Here is a 20,357-nt window from a genome sequence, read left to right as displayed (position 1 = left end):
AAGAACAACAATTTCCCACTATCTTTCTGGGGGGAAAAAAAGCAAGCAACAAAGAATTGCCAATTTGACTAACATGAACCATCTAACCAGTAATTTATATTTATGGCATACTTTTTCCAAGCCTAACGTTAGTTTATTGGACATGTATTTCTGTGGGCCTACTGTGTATAATGCACTATGCTAGACAATTTGATTAGATTTATATTAGTATCCATTGCCAGCACTCTTAGCTAATCTTAGTTCTGAAGATATTGCTTACTTATTACTAACTCAAGCTGGCAGTTTCTAAATCCCTTTTAGGAAATAATTTCCTAGTCCAGCACATCTATATTTGGGACTTCATTGAGACTTATTTCTCAATTTTTATTTATAATAATTCTTTATCAAAATGGGGTAGTTGTTTTTTAAAACAGAATTCTCTATGCCTGAATTCAAACATTTTAAACTAGAATTCAAATTCTGTATTGCCAGTGCCATGAATTGAATAAGTAATGGTGATTTTGAAGTATATATGCTGAAGCGCAACCTATTTTATGTGCCATATCCGATAATAGACTAATATAAACAGTCAAACTGCTAGAAAAAAGTACTATTATTCATAGAAATAATCTTGACTGAGTTCAAAGAAGTAAACAGTAATTAATTCACTTAATTTTCTAGATTCAGTGAAGTATTTTTCATTGTATTTTTAATTCATTGGTGACTGATTAAATCTATAATTTTTCTATTGCAAAAGCAATATATATTTAGTATAGAAAATTTTGTAAAAACAGGTAAGAAGTATGATTCATTATCACACTATCCAAAGATACTTAATGTTAGTATCTTATTTTGTGTCCTTCCAAATCTTTTCATGAATACATACTATTTTTTCAACTAAAATATCATCATACTATACACACTGCTTTGTGTTTATCTTCCTAAAAATATTTACTGGTATATCAGCAAATATTCTTCTATGACATACTTTTTAATTATCACACTTTATTTGGATATTATCTATTGCTGTATATACCATTATTTATGGGATCCTTAAATGTTGGGCACTTACATTGTTTCTAATATATAACATATGTTATAATAAACAGATGTATACATATACATTTCTACAAGTATATTTGCAATTTGCTTGTTTCCTTAACATAGCATATTGTCACTGGCTTGTCTGTTTCTTGAGGAGCATAACTTGTTTCTAACTATCATTATCTGCATCTCTGTGGCTCAATGTTTTTTTCCAGAACTGCAGAAGCCAATCAGCCCAAGTTCACAGCACGCTGAAAGATTAGGGAATTAACACTCCCAACAAGTAACTTTCAACAATGACTCTTGAGAGTTAGTGTAGAAATACCCAAAATTCTTTTTTCCCCTCAGATGGATAATTCTGAGGTGCATATTTGTTGTTTCCAAGAAGTGCCCACTGGATCCAGCTCCAGCAGCCCACTGTGGCTAACACATCATTTATTGACCACCTTCTCCTGTGTCACTTCCCCATTTTTCTCCTGATGGTACCTTCCAAACAAATGACTTGTTTATCTCAGAGACTATTTCTCTGAGAAAGACACTAGTGTTCTTACCCAGAAAGAAAATGACTAAATTTAAAAAGTAATATATTTTAAGATTTTTAACATAAATTACCAAGTTGTTCTCTTTAAATGCTTTACATTCCATCATTTACATGATTTTCATCATGATCTTATTAAAAAGTATGTATTTTCAACTTTCTAAAATTAAATTTGTTTTATTAATGAGACAGTTTATTTTTTCATATGACTACACTCACTTATATTGCTTCCTTATAACTTGTTTATATTCTTTGCCCATATTTTAAGTAAAAAACTCATGTTTTTATATGATTTACAATAATACTTTTAAGTGTATTAATTCCTTCTTACTAAAATTTTAATATTAGTTTGTTAGGGTTTTTGTACGAAATAACATCAGACTCCCAACCAGCTAAAAAACTAATGCTTCTTATGGGCTATATCTTATTGTAGAAAATAAACATGTTTTTATTAGTAAACATCTATTAATAAATAATTTTGTGGGGAAAAATAGTCATTAGACTAGTTTATTTCTGTTGTTAGGGTCATAATATACCTGCTAAACATAAATAATCTAAGTTTGAAAAAAACACTGTGGGTTTTCTTGCTAGCAACATAAATGCATTCATTATATGACTAAATTATATAAATTCTGCATTTTTACATCTCATCTAAACAAGAACTTACCTCTTTTCTTGAATAGGAGTCTAAACCAGCATTACCATGACCCTGAGCTTTTCAGATATAGTTACTATCCAAATATAAGAAACCAGTTATTAAATCAAATTTCAAATACCAATAGACATTCGTAGAAGTAAATTAGCCTTTTTCTCCCTAACCTTTCAGCCATTTTGACCATTTTTTGTGATCTCGTCACTAACCCTGATTAAGGCAATTTAGACCTTATGACTTTTTAAAAGCATTTCTACTGATAGATCATTATGAACTTTAGGAACTTTAAAATGCTTCTGAAATCCAAGTGTCACTCTGAGCAACAGTAGGAGTAGTGCTAATTCCATGATTTACAGAATTGACCTGCTTTGGACTTGATATCTCTGCCTCAGTGATGGATTGGCCAGGCCTACTATTTAGAATATTTGTTGTATTATTTCTAATCAACCTTTCTTTTTTTACTGTCACAATAATTTCCAAATTTTGGCTGACTGCATCACCACTCAGTGCCAACATCCTTCATCATAAAACATGCAAAATGATTAACTTTCAACAATTGGTAGCACATTGAAGTCAAAGGACTTGTTGATTCATCCTTGCCATACTAGCTTTTTAAAATTATACTTTAAGTTCTGGGATACATGTGCAGAACGTGCAGGTTTGTTACATAGGTATATATGTGCCATGGTAGTTTGCTACACCCATCAACCCGTCATCTACATTAGGTATTTCTCCTAATGCTATCCCTCCCTCCCCTAGCTCCCCATCTCCCAACAGGCCCGAGTGTGATGTTCCCCTCCCTGTGTCCGTGTGTTCTCATTGTTCAACTAGCACTTATGAGTGAGAACATGTGGTATTTGGTTTTCTGTTCTTGTGTTAGTTTGCTGAGAATGACGGTTTCCAGCTTCATCCATGCCCCTGCAAAGGACAAGAACTCATTTTTTATGGCTCCATAGTATCCCATGGCATATGTGTCACATTTTCTTTATCCTATCATTGATGGGCATTTGGGTTGGTTCCAAGTCTTTGCTATTGTGAACAGCATACTGCAGGAATACAGTAACCAAAACAACATAGTACTGGTACCAAAACAGATATACAGACCAGTGGAATATAATAGAGGCCTCAGAAATAATATCACACATCTACAACCATATTATCTTCAACAAACCTGAGAAGAACAAGCAATGGGGAAAGGATTCCCTATTTAATAAATGGTATTGAGAAAACTGACTAGCTATATGCAGAAAACTGAAACTGGACCAGATTAAAGACTTAAATGTAAAACCTAAAACCATAAAAAACCCTAGAAGAAAACCTAGGCAATACCATTCAGGACATAGGTATGGGCAAAGACTTCATGACCAAAACACCAAAAGCAATGGCAACAAAAGCCAACCTTGACAAATGGGATCTAATTAAATGAAAGAGCTTCTGCACAGCAAAAGAAACTATCATCAGAGTGAACAGGCAACCTACAGAATGGGAGAAAATGTTTGCAATCTATCCATCTGACAAAGGGCTAATATCCAGAATCTATAAGGAACTTAAATTTACAAGACAAAAAAGCCATCAAAAAGTAGGCAAAGGATATGAACAGACAGTTCTCAAAAGAAGACATTTATGTGACCAACAAACATACTAGCCATTTTACCTCTTCTCCAATGTGGACTTTTTGTGCCTCATCAGGAACTTAGTTTGCATCAATACTGCCTTAAAGCTAAGGAGGATAAGGGCACAACTTTCAGAGATGTCTGGGAATACACACCCATCTTCCCACTCAACAGCAACTCTCAATCCCAGTGTAAGCCCAAGTAGGTCAGGAGGTGATGTTTTTGTACCATTTTCACCCTGTGGATGATTTTTGAGTACTTAGGATCTTCAGAGATTGTGCCAAACACTTTTCAAGTACATGCTGTTTAACCCTCAGAACCATATGAGATATATATTATCTCAATTTTATAGGTGAGTGAACTGAGGCAGAGAGTTATTCTGTAACTCACCCAAGGTCATACAGCCATAAGAACTGGATACCAAATTTGCACCCAGGCAGTTAAAATATAGAGTCTGTGCTCTTAAGTATTATGCTAAAACTATAATCAGCAAAATTAAAATGTAAATAAAAATTGAAAAGCAGTATTTTAATATATATAATGTAGTATCATCACCCTTAGTATGTAAAGAATTACAACAAGAAGATTCATTTGTCATGCGTGTCTGTATGAGACCACCAAACAGGTTTTGTGTGAGCAATAAAGCTTTTTAATCACCTGGAGGCAGGCAGGCTGAGTCCCAAAAGACAGTCAGCAAAGGGTGGTGGGATTATCATTAGTTCTTATAGGTTTTTGGATAGGTGGTGGAGTTAGAAGCAATGTTTTGTGGGTAGGAGGTGGATCTCACAAAGTACACTCTCAAGGGTGGTGAGAATTAGCAAGAACCTTCTTAAGGGTGGGGGAGATTACATCAATCAGTTAGGGTGGGACAGAAACAAATCACAATGGTGGAATGTCATCAGTTAAGGCTATTTTCACTTCTTTTGTGGATCTTCAATTGCTTCAGGTCATCTGGATATATATGTGCAGGTCACAGGGGATATGATGGCTTAGCTTGGGCTCAGAGGCCTGACATTCCTGTCTTCTATTAATAAGGAAAGCAAAACAAAGCAGTGGTGAAGTGTTGGAGTGGTGAAAAATTTTGGGGGTAGTATGGAGAGCTAATGGGTGATGTTTCTCAGGGCTGCTTTGAGTGGAATTAGAGGTGGTATGGGAACGTACAGTGTGAGAGATTCAACTGAAGAAAGATTTCGGGGTAAGGGGTGATATTGTGGGGTTGTTAGAAGGAGCATTTGTCTTATAGAATTATTGGCGATGCCCTGGATGCAGTTTTGTATGAATTGAGAGACTAAGCGAAAGACACAAGGTCCAAATAAGAGAAGAAAAACAGGTATTAAAGGACTAAGAATTGAGAGGACCCAGGACATCCAATTAGAGAGTGTCCAAGGGGGTTCAGTGTAATTACTTGTTTGGTTGGTGAGTTTTGGGGCTCTATTCTTGACAGAGTCTTTTTTTTAAGTTGGAGGCTGAGCGTGGTGAGGTGTGTGTTTAAAAGATTAGTCCATTCTACCTTTCCTGAAAACTGAGAACAGCAACAAGTTTGAAGGTTCCACCAAATACCAAGAGCCTAAGAAACTGCTTCAGTGATTTGACTAACAAAGGCTGGTCCATTATTGGACTGTATAGAGGTGGGAAGGCCAAACTGAGGAATTATGTCTTACAAAAGGGAAGAAATGACTGTGGTGGCCTTCTCAGACCCTGTGGGAAAGGCCTCTGCCCATTCAGTGCAAGTATCTACCCAGACCAAGAGGTATTTTAGTTTCCTGACTCAGAGAGTGTGAGTAAAGTCAATTTGCCAGTCCTGGGCAGGGGCAAATCCCCAAGCTTGATGTGTAGAGAAGGGAGGGGGCCTGAGAAATCTCTGAGGAGTAGTGGAATAGCAGATGGAACGCTGAGAGGTTATTTCCTTAAGGATAGATTTCCACGATGAAAGGAAATGAGAGGTTCTAAGAGGCAGGCTAGTGGCTTATAACCTACACAGAAGAGGTTATGAAATGACAATTGAATAGAATGGGCCTGTGAGGCTGGAAGGAGATATTTTCCTTGGTCCAAGAACCATTTGCCTTGTGTGGGAAGAGATTGATAGGTGGAAGTTCAGTGGGAGAGTAGATGGGAGTGACTGATGAGAAGCAGAAAAACTGACCATGAGGGACAGAAGTTGGAATGCTCGCTGCTTCTTTAGCTACCTTATCAGCATAAGCATTGCTCTGAGCAATGGGATCTGATGCCTTTTGGTGGCCCTTGCAGTGTATGACTCCAGCTTCCTTTGGATGTAAAGTGGCCTTGAGAAGAGTTTTTAATAAAGAGGCATTAATGATGGAGGACCCTTGCATAGTGAGGAAACCTCTTTCAGCCCATATAACAGCATAGTGGTGCAGGATATGGAAGGCATATTTAGAGTCAGTATAAATATTGATGTGTAATTCCTTTGCAAGAGTGAGGGCTCGAGTTAAGGCAATGAGTTCACCTTGCTGAGAGGTAGTGGAGGGGGGCAGAGTGGTAGCCTCCATGATAGATGTGGAAGATACTATAGCACAGCCTGCCTTTGCTGGTGTGTGGCAATTAGGCCTGGTGGAACTGCCATCAATAAATCAGGTGTGATCAGGGTGAGGAACAGGAAAGAAGGAAATATGGGGAAATGGAGTGAATGCCAGTTGTATCAGAGAGATACAGTCATGGGGATCAAGTGTGGTATCCAGAGTAATGTGGGAGACTGGATTGAAGTTCAGGCCAGAAACAATGGTATCTATGGAAGACTCAGGAAAGAGTGAGTATAGCCGAAGGAGCCGGGGAGCAGAAAGTATATACGTCAGGAGGGAGGAAGAAAATAGATTTTGGAAGTTATGAGAACTGTAGAGAGTGAATTGAGCACAGTTTGTTATTTTGAGGGCCTCTAAAAGTATTAGGGCAGTGGCAGCTGCTGCACAGAGACATAATGTCCAGCCTAAAACAGTGAGTTCAAGTTGTTTGGACAAAAAGGCTACAGGGTGCGGTCCCAGTCCTTGTGTAAGAATTCCGACTGCACAGCTCTGCACTTAGCTATTTGTAATGAAAAGGGTTGGGATGAGTTAGGGAAAGCTAGTGTGGGAGCAGTCTCTAAAGCTGCCTTCAAGGAATGGAAAGAGGGGTGGCGAAAGGATTTAGGATCTATGGGGTCAGCTAGGTTTCCTTTTGTGAGTTTATATAATGGTTTTGTTAGGATGGCAAAACCAGGTATCCAAAGGCGAAAGTATTCAACCATGCCCAGGAAGGAAAGGAGTTGTTTTGTAGAAGGGGCTGGGGTTTGTGAGATCAGTCAGACACGATTGGCAGGGAGAGCACATGTGTTTTTATGAAGAATTATGCTGAGATATGTAATGAATGAGGAAGAAATCTGGGCTTGACTTAAGTGATGGGGGCTATCTGTGAAGCCTTGCAGCAGTACAGCCCAGGTAAGTTGCTGAGACTGATGGGTGTTGGGGTCAGTCCACATGAAAGCAAAGAGAGCCTGGGATGAAGGGTGCAAAGGAATAGTAAAGAAAGCATGTTTGAGATCCAGAACAGAATAATGGGTTATGGAGGGGTTGTGGAGGGAGGTACTGAGGATAGGAGAGTATATGGCTTTGGCACCACGGGGTGGATAGGCAAGACAATATGGTTGATAAGGCGCAGATCCTGAACTAACCTGTAAGGCTTGTCCAGTTTTTGAACAGGTAAAATGGGGGAATTGTAAGGAGAGTTTACAGGCTTTAAAAGTCCATGCTGTAACAGGCGAGTGATAATGGGCTTTAATCCTTTTATAGCGTGCTGTGGGATGGGATATTGGCATTGAGCAGGGTAAGGGTGATTAGGTTTTAATGGGATAGTAATGGATGTGTGATCGGTTGCCAGGGAGGGAGTAGAGGTGTTCTATACTTGTGGGTTAAGGTGGGGGGATACAAGAGGAAGATGCGAAGGATGCTTTGAACTGGGGAAAAGGACAGCAATGAGGTGTGGCTATAGTCCAGGAATAGTCAGAGAAGCAGATTAGTTAAAATGTCTCAACCTAATAAGCAAACTAGGCAGCTGGAGATAACTAAAAAGGACTGCATAAAAGAATGTTGTCCAAGTTGGCACCAGAGTTGGGGAGTTTTCAGCGGTTTTGAAGCTTGGCCGTCAATACCCACAACAGTTATTGGGGCAAGGGAAACAAGTCCTTGAAAAGAAGGTAATGTGGAGTGGGTAGCCCCCATATTGATTAAACAGGGACAGACTTGCCCTCCACTGTAAGAGTTGCCCAAAGCTTGGCATCCGTGATGGTCCAGGGGGCTTCCAAGCCATCAGGCAGTGCCAGTCTTCAGCTGCTAAGCTAGGAGATCTGCGAAGGAGTCGGCCAAGGAACATTGGGTTTGGGCTCCAGGGGCTTTAGGAGCAGCAGCGATATGAGTCGGACAGTCTGACCTCCAGTGGGGGCCCACACAGACAGGGCATGGCTTAGGAGACATCCCAGGCTGTGGGCATTCTGAGGCTCAGTGGCCAGACTTTTGGCATTTGAAGCAAGGTCCACGAGAATGTTTTGAAGGAGCCCCTGGGAGCTGTGGCTTGGATGTTCTGAAGGTTTTGTATGCTAGAGACATGGTTGTGGGTTGTCTTACAGTGGTGGCAAGTAGCTGTAACTCAGAAATGTGTTGCTGTTTGGCTACCTCCTATTATTGTACACATTGAAGACAAGGTTGATTAATTCCTGTTGTGGGATTTGAGGGCCAGATTCCCATTTTTGAAGTTTTTTTTCTAATGTCAGGAGCTGACTGGGTGATAAAATGCTTATTAAGAATAAAGCAGTCTTCTGGGCCCTCTGGGTCTAGGGCAGTAAGGCGTCTAAGGGTTGTTGCTAAGGGGGCCGTGAACTGTGCTGGGTTTTCATTTTTACCGTGGGTAGTTTCTTTGAGTTTGTCATAATTAACAGCTTTGTAAGCTGCCTTTTTAAGCTCTTCAATTAGGCAGGAAACCATGTAATCTTGCCTAGCTATACCTGGGGAATCTGCCTGATAGTTCCATTGGGGATTTTCTCGGGGAACTGCTCTAATGCCTTCCTGGAGGTGTGGCTCATGAAGCCAGTGGTTATCAGCATGAGATTGGGCTAGAGAAAAAAACTCTTTCCCGTTCATCTGGGGAGAGGGTAGAAGTTAGGATGACATTTAAGTCACTCCAGGTAAAATTGCAGGACAGAGTTAGTTACCAGAATTCCTGTATATATTTAGTGGGATTTGATGAGAAAGAGCCTAAATGCTGGCTGATTTGGGAAAGGTCTGATAGAGAAAAAGGCACATGTACCCTGACTATGCCTTCAGCTCCAGCCACCTCTCTAAGAGGAAAGTGTTGGGCAGGTCAGGGAGAGCTATTCTCAGAACGAAACTGTAAACCAGACAGGGTATGGGGAGGGGAGGTAATAGAATAGTTATAGGGATGGGGAGCAGAGACTGAAGAAGAGCTGGAGCCTGATGCAGTCAAGCAGGGAGCGGCTTGAGGAGGAGCAGTCTGGGGAGGAGGTGAGAGGTCAGATGGGTCAGTAGAAAAGGAATATTCACAAGACTCAGTGACACTTGGGGTTGGAACTGAAGGGACAGGTGAGAGGGAAAGGAGGAGGATTTGGGACAATTCACATTGGGAACAGAGACTAGGGAGGGAACGAAGTGTGAAAAATGCCTGGATGTAAGGCACCTCAGACCATTTGCCCAATTTTTGACAAAAATTATCTAGGTCTTGTAGGATGAAGAAATCAAAAGTGCCATTTTCTGGCCATTTAGAACCATTGTCAAGTTTGTATTGGGGCCAAGTCATGTTGCAGAAGAAAATAAGATGCTTAGATTTTAGGTCAGGTGAGAATTGAAGAGGTTTTAAGTTCTTGAGAACACAGGCTAATGGAGAAGGAAGAGAAATGGAGGATGGAAGTTTGCCCATAGTGAAGGAGGCAAGTTTAAAGAGAAGGGTAAAGACATGGAGAACGGGGGTGGGGAGCAGCCCTGGGCTGAATGTGGGTGAGCAGCCAGAGCAGGCGTCCCCGCAATTGACTTGCCACCAAGGGAATGTGGGTCAATGACCAAGGCAGGCATCCCTGCGGTGATCAGATACCAATGGAATGTGGGTGAATAATCAGGCAGGCATTCCTGCAGTGATTAAACACCAAGGGAAGACTGTCTTCCTGAGTCCATGACTGGCACTGAAGTTTTGGGTCCACAGATAAAATGTGTCTCCTTTGTCTCTACTGGAGAGGAAAAAGAACTGGAATTGGAAGGACAAGGAGATTGAAGCATAGTGAGAGAGACTGGAAAAGACAGTGAAGAGAATGCTTACCCAATTTGAAATTGATGAGATGTTCCTTGGGCTGGTTGGTCTGAGGAACCGAGGTCATAGGTGGATCGCTTCACGGAGTGAGAGTGAGGACAGAGGACTGGTCTCCTGAAGGAGTCCCTCTGACCCAGGTCTTCTGCATCAAATGTCATGCATGTCCATGTGAAGAGACCACCAAACAGGCTTTGTGTGAGCAATAAAGCTTTTTAATCACCTAGGTGCAGGCACGCTGAGTCCAAAAAGAGTCAGCAAAGGGTGGTGGGATTATCATTAGTTCTTATAGGTTTTGGGATAGACGGTGGAGTTAGGAGCAATGTTTTGTGGACAGGGGGTGGATCTCACAAAGTACATTCTCAAGGGTGGGGAGAATTACAAAGAACCTTCTTAAGGGTAGGGGAGATTACAAAGTACATTGATCAGTCAGGGTAGGGCAAAAACAAATCACAATGGTGGAATATCATCAGTTAAGGCCATTTTCACTTCTTTTGTGGATCTTCAATTGCTTCAGGCTATCTGGATGTATACGTGCAGATCACAAGGGATATGATGGCTTAGCTTGGGCTCAGAGGCCTGACAACATTTTATGACAGAATTTTAAAAGCTAATAAGCATATTAAAAAGCTCAACCTAAATGAGTAAAATGTGTGTGTGTGTATGTGTGTTATGTAGCTAACTGGCAAATTTTTTAAAAATAGTAGTCTATAGTATTGGCCAAGAAGTAAGGAAAACTTCCAGATTCATAAACCATAACCATACAAAATGTTCCTCATCTTTGGAATAAATTTGGCATTAAAATTGCCTATCCTTTGCTCTGGTAACTTTAAAATTAAGATTTTATCCCAAGAAAATCACTGTGGATGTGTACTGAGATTTGTCTATAGGGATGATCATTACAACATTGCTTATTATAATAGTGAAAAATAAAAAACCTCAAATGTCAAATAGATATTGTTGATCATTAATAAATGGTATGATGAAAGAACAGCAGCATAGAAATGTTTATAACTGGAAAAACTGGATAGCCATATGCAAATGAACAAAATTGGACTTTTATACTGTACACAAAAATCAACATATAGTAAATTAAAAAGTTTTAAATGTACAACCTGAAACTGTGAAACTCCTAGAAGGAAACATAGAGAAAAATTTTCAACATTGGCTTTGGCAAGGATTTCCTGGATATGACAGAAGTATATTAAATATTAAAAATGAAAATAGACAAGTTGGACTACATTAAACTAAAAAGGTTTGTATGGCAAAGAAAATAAGATCAACAGAGTAAAAAGACAACCCACAGAATGGGAGAAAATATTTCTAAGCCATTTATCTAATAAGGGGTTAATATCCAGGATATGTAAGGAATTCGTATAATTCAATAACCGAAAAACAGGACAAAGGCACTTAAACAGACATTTTTTTCCAAAGGCTACATACAAATGGCCAACCATTACATGAAAATGTGCTCAATATTATCGTCAGAGAAATACTAATCAAAATCACAAGAAGATATCACTCTAAGATATCAAAAAGATAATCACTGTTAGGATGGCTATATTAAAAAAAGATAATAAATGTTGGGAAGAATGTGGAGAAAAGAGCACTCTTGTACACTTTTGGTGGGAATGTAAATTGCTGCAGTCACTATGAAAAACTGTATGCTGGTTCCTCAAAAAGTTTAAAATACAGTCACCATATAATCCAGTAATCCAACTTCTGGATATATTAATATATTTAAAAGAACTGAAGACAGGATTTCAAGGAGCCAGCTGAACTGCCATGTTTGTTGCAGCATTATCCACAATAGCCAAAATATAAAAACAACCTTAATGTCTGTCAACGGATGAATGAAAAAGGAAATATATATATATAACATACACACACACACACCTGAATGTGATATATGTTTTTAACATATATACATATATACACACATACATAAGTGATTCCACTATAAAAAAAGGAAATCCTGCCATTTGTAACAACATGTGTCGACACAGAGGACATTATGCTAATTGAAATAATCCAGACTCAGAAGGATAAATACTATGTGAACAACTTATATTATAAATTAAAAATAGTCAAATTCATAAAAACAGAGTGGAATCATTGCCAAGAGCTGAGAGAGAAACACTAAAGGGGAAATATTCATTAAAAGGTCCAAAGTTTTAGTCATACAAGATGAGTAAGTTCTAAGAATCTCTACTGTTCCAAACAGCGCCTATAGTTAACAATGTGGTATTTTATAGAGTTGACCATTGAACAACATGGATTTGAGCTTCATGGGTACATTAATACTCAAATTTTCTTCAATAAATATATTGGAAAATTTTTTGAAGATTTGCAAACATTTGAAAAACCTGGCAGAAAAACTGCATAGCCTGGAAATATTGAGAAAATTAAGAAAAAGTTAGATATGCCATGAATGCATAAAACAAATATAGATAGTAGTCTATTTTATCATTTACTACCATAAAATATACACAAATATAAAAAATTAAAATTTATCAAACTGTTTGACACAAACTTATAGATGATACATGCCATTCTCAGTTGAGGAAAATGTAAACAAATGTAAAGATGCAGTATTAAGTCATAACTGCATAAAATTAATACATACTGTACCACTGTAATAATTTCATAGCCACCTCCTGTTGCTTTTAGAGTGAGCTCAAGTGTTGCCAGTATCTGCTTAAAATGCTGTGATGCTAATCATCTCCATGTGAGCAGTTCTTCTCTCCAGTAAGTTGATTATCACTGTAAAAAGATCTCTGGCAGTTCTCATGTATTTTTCATTATGCTTATTGCAATACCATAAACCTTGAATAACACCATGAAACCCATTCAAAGTACCACTAATGATGTCGAAAGTGCTCCCAAGAAGTCATGGCATTACAAGAAAAGGTTAAATTACTTGATATGTACCATAAATTGAGGTCTGAAGCTGCAGTTGCCTACCATTTCAACATAAATGAATCCAATTTAAGATTGATTATTTAAAAAAAAAGAAAATTTGTGACACCTTAATTGCAGCTATGCCAGCAGTTCCAAAAACCTTACATTTTTTATGAAATATCTTTTTATCTGGTATTGAAAATGCAGCATTTTTGTGGGCAAAGATTGCTTCAAAACAAGGCATAACTATAGGCTATAATGTTTCAGGAAAGAGCAAACTCAATATATGACAACTTAAAGCAAAAAGAAAATAACAGATCTAGAGCTAAAGAATTTAATGCCAGCAAAGGATGGTTTGAGAATTTTAGAGAAGTTTGGCATTTAAAAAATATGTCAAGCTAACAGGAGAAGCAGCTTCTGCTGACCAAGAGGCAGTATATGAGATCCCAGAAGCCATTAAGAAAATCATTAAGGAGAAAGGACATCTGCATAAGCAGGTTTTAATTCAGACAAAAGTGTCCTATTCTGGGAGGAAAAAAGCCACAAACATTTATTAGTAAGCAAGAGAATTGAGCACCACTATTTAAATTGCTTAGTGCAAATGCAGTCAGATGTATATTTAGGACTGCCCTTATCTCTAAAGCTGTGAACCCCAGAACCTGGAAGGGAAAATATAAAAACATCTATCAGTCTTTTGGCTGTACAAGAAGGCCTGCACAACAAGAACCTCTTTTCTGTACTACTTCTATTGATGCTTTTTTCCTGAAGTCAGGAAGTATCTTGTCAGTAAAGGACTACTTTTTAAAGTTTTTTGATATTGGACAATGCCCCTGGACACCCAGAACTCCATGAGTTCAATACCAAATGTGTTGAAGTTGTGATCTATCTAGCCCCAAGCACAAAACTTCTAATTCAGCCTCCAGATCAGGAGGCTCTAAGGATATTTAAGGCTCATTACACACAGTTCTCTATGTAAATGATTATCAATATTATGGACAAGAACCCCGGTAAAGACAACATTATAAAAGCATGGAAAGATTACATTATTAAAAATGCCACTTTTACAGAAAAAGCTGTGAAAGCCATTAAACCCAAAATAATAAATTTCTGCTGGAAAAAAAAATAAACTAGACTGTAGCTATGAATGTACAACTGATTGGGGTACCTGAAACAGACAGGGAGAATGGAACCAAGTTGGAAAACATACTTTGTGATGTTATCTAGGAGAACTTCCCCAACCTAGCAAGACAGGCCAATATTCAAATTCAGGAAATGCAGAGAACCCCAGTAAGATACTTCACAAGAAGGTCATCCTCAGGATGCATCATCAAATTCTTCTAGGTGTATATGAAAAAAAAAAGAAAAAGAAGTTAAAGGCAGCTAGAGAGAAAGGTCAGATCATCTACAAAAATAAGGTCATCAGACTAACAGCAGACCTCTCAGCAGAAACCCTACAAACCAGAAGAGATTGGGGGCCAATATTCAACGTTCTTAAAAGAATTTCCAACCCAAAATCTCATAACTGGCCAAACTAAGCTTCATAAGCAAAGAAGAAATAAGATCCTCTTCAGACAAGCAAATACTGAGGGAATCTGTCATAGCAGGCCTGCCTTAAAAGAGCTCCTGAAGAAGCACTAAATATGAAAAGGTAACACCATTACCAGCCACTTAAGAAAAACACAAACACTGAAGTACAAAGACTGGTGACACTATGAAGCAACCACATAAAGAAGTCTGAAAAACAACCAGCTAGAATCATGCCAGGATCAAATGTACATATAACACTAACTTTTCAATGTAAATGGGATAAATGCTCCAATTAAAAGACACAGAATGGCAAGCCAGATAAAGAGCGAAGACCCATCGGTATGCTGTCTTCAAGAGACCCATCTCACATGCAAAGACACACATAGGTTCAAAATATAGGGATGGAGGAAAATTTACCAAGCAAATGGAAAACAGAAAAAAGCAGAGGTCACAATCCTACTTTCTGAAAAAACAGACTGTGAACCAACAAAGATCATAAAGACAAAGAATGACATTACATAATTGTAAAGCATTAATTCAAGAACTTATCATAAATATATATGTACCCAAAACGATAAAACCCAGATTCATAAAGCAAGCACTTAGAGACCTACAAAGACACTTAGACTCTCACACAATAATAGTGGGAGACTTTAACACCCCACTGACTGTATTAGACAGATCTTTGAAACAAAAAATTAACAAATATATTCAGAACCTGAACTCAACTCTGAATCAAGTGGACCTGTGAGATATATACAGAACTCTTCACCCTAAAAGAGAATATACAATCTTCTCATTGCCACATGGCACTTGCTCTAAAATTGATCAAATAATCAGAAGTAAAACACTCCTCAGCAAATCCAAAAGAACTAAAATCATAAACAGTATCTCAGACCATAGCGCAATCAAATTAGATATCAAGATTAAGAAACTCACTCAAAACCATACAACTTCATGGAAACTGAACAACCTGCTCCTGATTGACTCTTGGGTAAATAGTGAAATTAAGTAAGAAATCAAGAAATTCTTTGAAACTAATGAGAACAGAGACAACGTACCAGAATCTCTGTGATATGGCTAAAGCAGTGTTAACAGGGGTATTTATAGCAATGAATGACCGTATCAAAAACCTAAAATGATCTCAGGTTAACAACCTAACATCACAACTAATAGTAGTGGAGAACCAATGGCAAACAAACACCAAAGCTAGCAGAAGAAAAAAAAAAAATCAGAACTAAACTGAAGTAGATAGAGACATGAAAACCCCTTCAAAAAAACTCAGTGAGGCCAGGCATGGTGGCTCATGCCTGTAATTCCAGCACCTTGGGAGGCCAAGGTGGGTGAATCATAAGGTCAGGAGATCAAGACCATCCTGGCTAACATGTTGAAACCCTGTCTCTACTAAAAATACAAAAAAAAAAAAAAATAGCTGGATGTGGTGGCAGGTGCCTGTAGTCCCAGCTACTCAGGAAGCTGAGGCAGGAGAATGGTGAGAACCCAGGAGGCAGAGCTTACAGTGAGCCAAGATCGTGCCACTGCATTCCAGCCTGGGTGACACAGTGAGACTCCGTCTCAAAAAAAAAAAAGCAAACAAACAAAAAAAACTCAGTGAATCCAGGAGGTAGTTTTTTGAAAAAATTAATAAAATAGTCTGCTAGCTAGACTAATAAAAATAAGAATCAAACACAACCAGAAATTATAAGGGGGATATCACCAATGACCCCAAAGAAACACAAAGAATCATCAGAGAATACGATAAACACCTCTATTCACATAAACTAGAAAATCTAGAAGAACTGTATAAATTCTTGGACAAGTACCCCTCCCAAGACTCAATCAGTAAGAAATTGAATCCCTGAATAGACCAATAGTAATTTCTGAAATTGAGGCAGTAATAAATAGCCTACAAACCAGGAAAAAAAAAAAAGCAAGCCCAGGACCAGATGGATTCACAACTGAATTTTATCAGAGGTAAAAAGAAGAGATGATACTATTTCTATTGAAATTATTCCAAAAGAAATGAAAAGGAGGGATTCCTCCCTAACTCCTTCTATGAGAGCAGCATCATCCTGATACAAAACCTGTCAGAAATACAACAAAAAAAGAAAACTTCAGGCCAATATCCTTGATGAACATCGATGATGCAAACATCCTCAATAAAATACTGGTAAACCGAATTCAGCAGCACATCAAAAAGCCCATCCACCATGATAAAGCTGGCTTCATTCACAGGATGCAAGGTTGGTTCAACATACACAAATCAATAAATGTGATTCATCACATAAACCAAACTAAAGACAAAAACCACATGATTATCTCAATAGATACAGACAAGGCCTTCAATAAAATTCAACATATCTTCAAGTTAAAAGAAAACTTTCAATAAACTAGATATTGAAGGAACATGCTTCAAAATAATAAGAACCAAATATGACAAATCCACAGTCAATATCATACTGAATGGGCAAAAGCTGGAAGCATTTCCCTCGAAAACTGGCACAAGACAAGGATGCCCTCTCTCATCACTACTATTCAACATAGTATTGGAAGTCCTGGCCAGGACAATCAGGCAAAAGAAATAAAGCATATTCAAATAGGAAGAAAGGAAGTTGAATTATCTTTTTTTGCAGATCACATGACCCTGTATCTAGAAAACCCCATCATCTCAGCCCAAAAGTTTCTTAAGCTGATAAGCAACTTCAGAAAAGTCTCAAGATACAAAATCAATGTCCAAATATCACTAGCATTCCTATAGACCAGCAACAGGGAAGCAGAGAGCCAAATCATGAATGAACTCTCATTCACAATTGCTACAAAGAGAATAAAATATCTAGGTATACAGCTACCAAGGGAAGTGAAGGATCTCTTCAAGGAGAACTAAAAATCACACCTCAAAGAAATCAGAGAGGGCATCAACAAATGGAAAAATATTTTATGTTCATGGATAGGAAGAATCAATATCACGAAAATGGCCATACTGCCCAAAGTAATATACTTATTCAATGCCACTTCCATTAAACTACCACTGACATTCTTCACAGAATTATAAAAAACAGTAATTTTAAAATGTATACAGAATGAAATGAGAGTGTGAATAGCCAAGATAATCCTAAGCAAAAAGAACAAACTTGGAAGCATCATGCTACCCAACTTCAAACTATACTACAAGGCTACAGTAACCAAAACAGGCTGGTACTGGCACAAGAACAGAAATGTAGACCAATGGAAGTTGAATATAGGATACAGAACTCCAGAAATAAGACCACACAGCTACAACCATCTGATCTTTGACAAATTTGACAAAAACAAGCAATAGGGAAAGGATTCCCTATTTAATGGTGCTAGGAGAACTGGCTAGCCATATGCAGAAAATTGAAACTGGACCCCTTCCTCACACCATATATAAAAAATTAACTCAAGATTGATTAAAGGTTTAAATGTGAAACCCAAAACTGTAAAATGCTAGAAGAAAATCTAGGCAATACTATTCAGGATATAGGCACAGGAAAAGATTTCATGACAAAAATGCCAAAAACAGCAACAAAAGCAAAAGTTGACAAATGGTATCTACTTAAAGACCTCCCACAGAGCAAAATAAACTATCATCAGAATGAACAGACTGCCTACAGAATGGGAGAAAAAATTTTCAATTTATTCATCTGACAAAAGTCTAATATCCAGAGTCTACAAGGAACTTAAATTTACTAGAAAAATATATATATACACCATGGAACGCTATGCAGCCATAAAAAATAACGAGTTCGTGTCCTTTGCAGGGACATGGATGAAGCTGGAAACCATCATTCTCAGCAAACTAACACAGGAGCAGAAAATCAAACATTGCATGTTCTCACTCATAAGTGGGAGTTGAGCAATGAGAACACCTGAACACATGGGGCCTGTTGTCGGGGGTGGGGGTCAAGGAGAGGGAGAGCATTAGGACAAATACCTAATGCATGCGGGGCTTAAAACCTAAATAATGGGTTGACAGGTGCAGCAAACCACCATGGCACATGTATACCTATGTAACAAACCTGTACTTTATACACATGCATCCCAGAACTTAAAGTAAAATAATGAAACTACTTTCCTCAAAAAACAATACCATTAAAAAGTGGGCAAAGGACATAAACAGACAATTCCCAAAAGATGACATAAATGTAGCCAAGAAACATACAAAAAAAGCCTCAACCATCACTGATGGTTTTGATTTGCATCAAATCAAAACCACAATGAGATACAATATCATGCCAGTCAGAACGGTTATTTAAAAGTCAAAACAACAGATGCTGGTGAGGTTGTGGACAAAAAGGAACACTTTTACCCTGTTGGTGGGAGTATCAGTTCTATCATTTAGGAAGACAGTATGATGGTTAATAAAGTGTCAACTTGATTGCATTGAGGGATACAAAGTATTAATCCTGTGTGGGGGTTGCCAAAACAGATTAACATTCGAGTCAGTGAGCTGGGGAAGGCAGATCCACTCTTAATCTGGTGGGGAAAATCTAATCACCTTCTAGCGAATATAAAGCAGGCAGAATAACATGAAAAGGAAGATGGGCCTAGGCTCCCAGTCTACACCTTTCTCCTGTGCTGAATGTTTACTGCCCTCGAATGTTGGACTGAAAGTTCTTCAGTTTGGAACTCAGACTGGCTCTCTTTGCTCCTCAGCTTGCAGGCAGCCTATTGTGTGACCTTGTGATCATGTAAATTAATACTTAATAAACTCATATATAGATACATAATAAATATATGTAATAAATAGTAAAAGTATTTTCTCTTCCTTATGGTTTTCTCAATGTTTTGTTTTTTCTCTTCTACTTTGTTGTAAGAATAAAATACATACTACACGCAACATAAAATGTGTTAATCAACTGTTTTGGTTATCCATAAGGCTTCTTGTCAACAGTGAGATTTTAGTTAAGTTTTTGGAAAGTCAAAGTTACCGATTTTTGACTGCATGAGGCCAGGGGATTGGCACCTCTAACCCCCATGTTGTCCAAGGGTCAATTATTCATCAAAATTTGCTTTAAAAATGTAGCTCTTTTATTAAATGTTCTTACCACAAAGTAATGATAATAAGGCAGGAGGAAGTTTTTGGAGGTAACGGATATATTCATAGCATTGATTGTGGTCATGGTTACACACAGATATACTTATTTCCAAACTCAAATTGTATACATTAAAAATCTGCAGCATTTTGAATTTCAATCATACCTCAGTATTGCGGTTTAAAAATACAAGAAAAAAAGGGAAAAGATTATATAACATTAAGACAAAAGGCTTGAAAAATGTTATGTTCAGTGTAGACATGTATTCCATATATATTTATCAAAATAAGAGTGGAAGGATATCTACCAATATAACTTTAGTTATAGCTGAATGGTAGAAGTGTGGCTGACTTATTTTCTCACTTCTTTTAAACATTCTATAACAGCATTTATTACTTTTATACCTCAGAAATTATATGAAAATTAAAGTCTATTTTGCTCCAAATATAAAATGGACCAATTGCACACCTCTTACAAGAGGGGTATGGTTGTTGTACAGAGAGAATGGCATGAGTTATTTATGTCCCCGTTACCTGTAGGAAGCCATCCAGCTTTCACTTTGGGATGGGGCAGCATTCCATCTGGGGTAGCTAATTAGTGATGATAGCTGTAATCTGTAACTTTACTGCTTTGCTGATTGAAAGTCCTTTCTTTCCTTGTAGAGTGCCAGTTTGTTTTAGAAATTACACACTTCAAGGTTATTCTTTTTTAATGAAGGTTTTTTAGTTTAAAGTCTCATTTTTCAAGCA

Source organism: Trachypithecus francoisi, unplaced genomic scaffold (genome assembly GCF_009764315.1).
Source record: "Trachypithecus francoisi isolate TF-2019V2 unplaced genomic scaffold, Tfra_2.0 Lachesis_group8, whole genome shotgun sequence".
Lineage (NCBI taxonomy): Eukaryota > Metazoa > Chordata > Mammalia > Primates > Cercopithecidae > Trachypithecus > Trachypithecus francoisi.
Note: the sequence above shows the minus strand (reverse complement) of the source record.